Consider the following 6,321-nt stretch of genomic DNA (forward strand, 5'->3'; position numbering starts at 1 on the left):
CAGAAGATAAACAGCCACTCTGAGAGTTGTTCTGAGTGTTCAATAAGCTAAAAGATAGGAAGGACCTTGTAAAGGAAAAGGTGCTAAACATCTACGTTTCATATGCCACTGCATTGCTCTGCACTCCATAAATTCTATATGTTTTACTCCTTCTTAATTCTTCATAACTGTTGGTGAAGGTGTGTGGTTAAAATAAAGCAGCACTTGCCTTGAACTTTGATTCGGGTATGACAGGGTCCTATTGGTCATTTTGTGACACTTCGAATCCAACTTCATCTTCTTCCAGTTTCTGGCAAACATAGTTTCTATAATGAGTTCTTTATCGTCAAAGGAAACAATTTGAAGGACTTTACCCTTATTCCAAGCAAAATTTTTCTTGAACAGATTACTTGTATCATATGCCTCAAGTGTTGGACTTCTGATATTTTGACATATATTTGAAGTTTCAAGAGAATTATGTCAATCACCATGAACCGCCCCCCACATACATCTTATATAAGAGCTCCCTACAGTTCGAATGCACATGCAAAAAGAATAACTCATCCTTCTAACACCCCAACCATTCATGATATCAATTCACTGAATGTTTAGAAACCAAGCTTTTACTAACTTTGCAATCATATAATCTTTGGCTTGGCTGATAACGAGCCTTTGTCTATACATACTATAAGAAAACAAGAGAGATGGCCTCATAGTTTCCCTGAAACTTCATTATGGTGCTAACCTTTCAACAAGAAATGGCATTTTAGAAATGCCACATGCATTTTAACTCTTGTTCCAGTTACTAATGGCAAAGATGACCTATCAAGGGCGGGGGTCGGGGGGGGGAAGGGGGTGAAAGAATATCATTAACCATGTAATAACCTCAGTCCTTCAAGGTTATTAATACCCTATTTTTCAGGCAGGCCAATGTCATCTTATTTTCAATTACTCCAAGAAACATTGCTTTCTATCACTGTCAGAGGACAGGGGTATCCTGGGAGATGTGACATCATCAAGTCCTGTTAAGAATCTCACTTTCAGCATCTTCCTGTATCTCTTTTCTCTTGTCAAGCTGATTGGCAGAAATGGCTTCTGATTATCAATTTCTGAACCCAAATCCACATACCAGACAGTAAAGGATGGAGAGGGTTTTTTTTTTTTCTCATCTAAAATATCTCTTCAAAACAGTTTCAGAGATACTAAAAAGAGAGTAAATGTTCTTGTCTATTCTAGTTTGAAGAACAATCTATAGGCAAGATCATCCACCCAGCTAAACCATTCAGATTTGGGAAGGATATAATTAAGGTAATGAATAAGTCTGAATCATGCACATTAGCCCAATCAACCCTGACTACTGACTGGATGGTAGTTGGGGCTTTTGATGTGGTCCACATATGGAGCTGCCAGGGATCCAAGCCCAAGGTCCTCATTTTAATAAATATTCAAACAAATTCATTTTTTTTCATTCATCAGATATCAGTTGAGGCATAAGTACTGATGTCAAATACCACTGTGGGTGGTAGGAAAGCAGTGACCAAGGAAATAAGAGCCCTTGCCTTCATGGCACTCCCATTCCTGATGGGGCTGACAGAGAAATAGAGTTAGGTGCGGGACATTTGGGGAGCCTGGTGTTGGGGAAGGAGGGGGGGATGTTGCCATTTTATGTAGCGATTAGAGCTGTCCTCTTGGTCAAAATGACTATCTCAGTATTTTCAGGCTGCTATTACAAAAATACCATGGACTGGATGGCTTAAGCAACATACACTTAATTCTCGCAGTTCTAGAAGATGGACGTCCAAGATGAAGACAAGATTCAGTGTCTGGGGAGGAGCCATGTCTTGGTTTGCAGACAGTGGTCTGGCTGTGTCCTCATGAGGTAGAGAGTGTGAGGGGACTCTGTAGAGTCTGTTTCATAAAGGCACCAGTCTCATTCATGACCTAATCATCTCCAAAGGCCCCATCTCCAAATACCATCTCATTGGGGGTTAGGGCTTCAACACATGGATTTGGGAGGGGACACAAACATTCAATCCATTGCAGGAATGAAAGGAACATTTAATAAACACCAATGACATTTAATGCCAGGAACCACGGTAGGTGCTCGATATAACACTTCTCCATCAATTCTCTCAATAGTCATGTGAGATAACTATCTCTGTGACACAGATGGAAGTCAAAGTGGCATGATAGAGCCAAGATCCGGGCCCAGGACTGAGGGGCAACCGAAGTCCATCTTTGACATGCTTTCTCGTTTAATGACAAAAGAGGGATCCGACACAATAACTGTAACCAAACAATACCCCTTACTAACCACCATGCTTCCACTCTTGGCCCCTCCTGCTGGTTCTCCTCAGAGCAGCAAAGGTGATTCTTTTGGAAAACTGCACTTTGAACATGTGTTCAAATCCCTGCCCACCACCACCTACCCCTTCTCCCTCACACAGAATGAGGCCTCAGCTCTCACTACCACCTGCAGGCCCTGCTGGCCTGGCCCTTCTGACCTTCCCCCTCTCTCAGCCTCTCCTTGCCAACTTCTCTCTGCCATGAGGGGCTTCTTGCTCTTCCTGGAGCGATAAAAGATAGCCTTTCCTGCCCCCAGACTGCATCGCTTTCCGGAACACCTGTCCCTATGCCTTGTGTGGCTCATTCCCTCACTTCATTTGGGTTTCTACTCAAACGCCATCTTTCCAGAAAGGGTTTCCCAGACACCCTGCCTAAAACAGTACCAGCCCTCCCATTCTGCCATAATTCTCTCCCTGGCACTTGTCAGCATCAGATATCAAAGTACATATTTACTTGTTCATTTGTTTATTTTCTGCCTCATCTATAAGTACAAGCCTCATGAGGGCAGGACCTTACCTCTCTCCCTAGCGCTCTTTGGTGGTCATGCCTCTACCTCAAAAGTATTTGTGGCTTTTTTCCAGGGCTGTCACAAATTCTGTTACCTGTTGCCTCATTCTTTAGGCTTCAGGAGAAAGCTGGCGGGCAAGCCTCTGCTTGGAGTCACTGTCACCGCCCAAGGGGCCACCCCCTGAGTATTCTGCAATTCCACTGAAGCATCACTTCAGTGTCTTACTCACAGAAACTTGTTCTTTCTGAATTGAAGGAGGGGGATTTTTTTTTTTAATTTTTTTTCTGGTACTCTGTTACATCTGGATGTTTAACATTATTCATTCTACAATTAACTGTTTTGCAAAACCAAATCGTAGCCATTCTTAATTACTCCTAAAGTTTTTTCAGAAGGGCAGATAAAACCCGAGGAGACCCAGGAGTTGTCACTTTGTATTTAAGTTGTCCTTATGTGATCTGTAGAAAATATATGGAAACTGGATAAAGAAATAGCTGAGAACATGAACTCAGGAATCAGACAGCCCAGGAAAGGTTTCTCGACTTTGGCCCTATTGACAATTGTGCCCGAAAATTCTTTTTGGGGTGGTCAGTAGCACCCAACTGACTGTTAGGACAATTGTGAAAATGTGGCTAAATTTTCCGTGGGGAGGATCAGGTTGGGAACCACTGACCCCCACCAGTTGGGAACCACTGACCCTAGTGGCATTACCCATTCTACCATTTACCAGCTGAATAACTTCAGACAAGGTGAGCATGCCTCAGTCCCTCCTTCCTAATGTGGGAATTAACAACACTCCTGTCTTTATGTGGTTATTGTGAGGTTTTAATAAAATAATACATGCAAAGTGCTTAAAACTGTGCCTGGATTGTCATAAGCACTGAATAAATGTTAGCTATTCTTTGGAAAAGGAATTCCAAAATATCACACAGGCTGACTAGGCTTGCCTAATGAAGTCAACTCTCAGAACAAAGACTTCAATACAGTTTTAAATTCAGAGTGTATCACACAAAGGGACTTAGTAAGTAGTAAGTAAAAGGATCACATGATTCTACCAAAAGACTCCTGGTATGTGGCAAATTTTTGAGTGCAAACTAGCTGTCAAGGACTACACTAAGAGTATTACATATATTTTCCCATTTTATCCTGAAAACAAAGTAGGAAATTGATCATGTTAGTCCCATTTTACAGAAGGATTTCAGGCTCCTGGTGATCAAGCAACTTGTCCAAGCTCACCCAGACTGAAAGTGGCAGAGCCGAAACTTGAACCCAAGTCTGTCTGAGGCCAAAGCCTGTGATATTACACATTATTTTATATCCTTTTAAAGCGAGATGGGAGCAGGTTGTGAGAAGTGGAAACCGAGTGAGATGTGAAGAAGTGACTGACTTGTTTTAAGGGCCACAGCTAGTCAGAGAGCCAGAAGGTAGTGGTTGTATTGCAGTGAGTATCACATTTGTCATGCTATTTTATTCAGAGGTTTTATTTTTAAATGTCCAAATCCCAGTAAATGTGCCAGGCCCATCTCTTTTAATATGCCACATAAGGTCTCCCCTTTCTAGAAAGTGTCCTAGCTGTAGACCCCAGAATCTGGTGTTCTGTGCCCATGCAGACATTGCCAACAGGCAGAGACACTGAGATTTCTGTAGCCCTCCATACAGTGAAGGGCTAACTTCCCCCTGTCTTGTGGGGTTAGTCAGTCTCTCCAGAGGTTTCCCAAAACATACTTCTGTGGAACCAGCACAAAACGTAACAACAACAACGAATTATTTCAATTCCCCGCTGGCAATCCATTTCGAGGGAACCTGTTAAAGTTAAGGACTCAAAGTAAGAAAGAACTAGAAACCACTGCAGCAAGCATTTTAGTTGCTGCTTTTATAAAATGAGCCATAACAAGCTGTCCAAGGCAAGAACCGTGCTGACATACTAGCTAAAGCGGCATCGGGACTTGCAAGGTGCCCACATTAACTACATCCTGGGGATACGCCTGTGTGTTGCAATCGTGGTGGGCAAAAATAAAAATCATGAGTCAAATTTGTGAAATACTTGCTTATCCCAATTTTTGAAGCTCATCAGTGTGCCCTGACATAACATAACATGAATTACTGCTGAAAAATGGGGAGGAAGTATTTTACATAATCAGGCTTCAAGAGATCTGGGGCACCCGGGGGCTCAGTTGGTTGGGTGTCCGACTTCAGCTCAGGTCATAATCTCACAGTTCATGAGGTTGAGCCCCATGTCAGGCTCTGTGCTGACAGCACTGAGTCTGCTTCAGATCCTCTGTCCTCTTCTCTCTCTGCCCCTCCCCTCCCCTGCTCGCTCTCCCCACCCCCCTCAAAAATAAATGCACATTTACAAAAAATTAATTGTTGGGACAAGATCAAAAGAAGAAGCATATTTCATGAAACATAAAATTATATGACACTCAATGTTATGGTCCATAAATAAAGTTTTATTGGTAGACAGCCATGCTCATTTGTTTACACTGTCTATGGCTGCCATCTATTTGCCTTTTATTTATTTGCCTATCGTCTATGGCTGTTTCCACATTACAAGGGCAGACTTGAGTGGCTACAACAGAGCTTATACAACCTGCAAAGCCTAAACACTCTCTGGTCTTTCACAAATCTTGCCAACCCCTGCTCAAATAACATCCTTGACCACCTAAGTCCAAACTTTGTGTTGTGTGAGAAAAATAAACCCTTTACTCATACAATCCACTATATTTTTTTTCCAGATTTTATGTCTCTTGCAGCCGAAGGCAATCTCATTGGTGCACAGCTACATGAGACTTGATGAACCGAAAGAACCAAGGGTGGGTAATGAGGACAAGTGGCTGGAGGACATTCTGCAAATGTCAGGGCTCTTAATCTATTTTCCTATAATTCCCCCAAGAACTTTAAATCTTTCCTTGGAATGGGCTGTGGCTGTAAAACCAGAGACAGGGGAAGAGGTAAAAACTTTAAAGAAAGATAAATCCTTTAAGAAGTTGGCAGCTATGTGGATGGACAGGGTCAGGGAGAAGCAGATTGATGGAGCGAAATACCCCGATGTATTCATTATCTCTTGCTGCGGAAATGACATTTGCTGTGTCCCATTTCCTGTAGCTCAGGAACCCAGACACAGTGTAGCTGTCCCCTCTCCTTCTCAGCCTGGCACAGATTGAAGTCAAGGGAACAGTGGACTGGACTCACCTCAAGGCTTTCCAGGAAAAGGATCCACTTGCATGGTTACTGTCAGGATTCAACATTTCAAAGGCTGTTGGACTGAGAGCCTCAGCTCCTTACTGGCCATTAGCCAGAGGCTGCTTTGCTATGTGGGCCTCCCCATGGCACAAGGGAAGCAAGGTAGAGGACAAGAGAGAAAGAAGTGTGAGCACGATAAAAGTCACAGTCTCTTATAAACCTATCCAGAAGTGACCTCCCGACACCTTTTCTGTGTTCTTTTCATTACAAGTGAGTCTCTCCATGCAGCCCACTTTCAAGGGGAGGGC

Source organism: Herpailurus yagouaroundi, unplaced genomic scaffold (genome assembly GCF_014898765.1).
Source record: "Herpailurus yagouaroundi ecotype Mexico unplaced genomic scaffold, PumYag 164, whole genome shotgun sequence".
NCBI classification, from domain to species: Eukaryota; Metazoa; Chordata; class Mammalia; order Carnivora; family Felidae; genus Herpailurus; species Herpailurus yagouaroundi.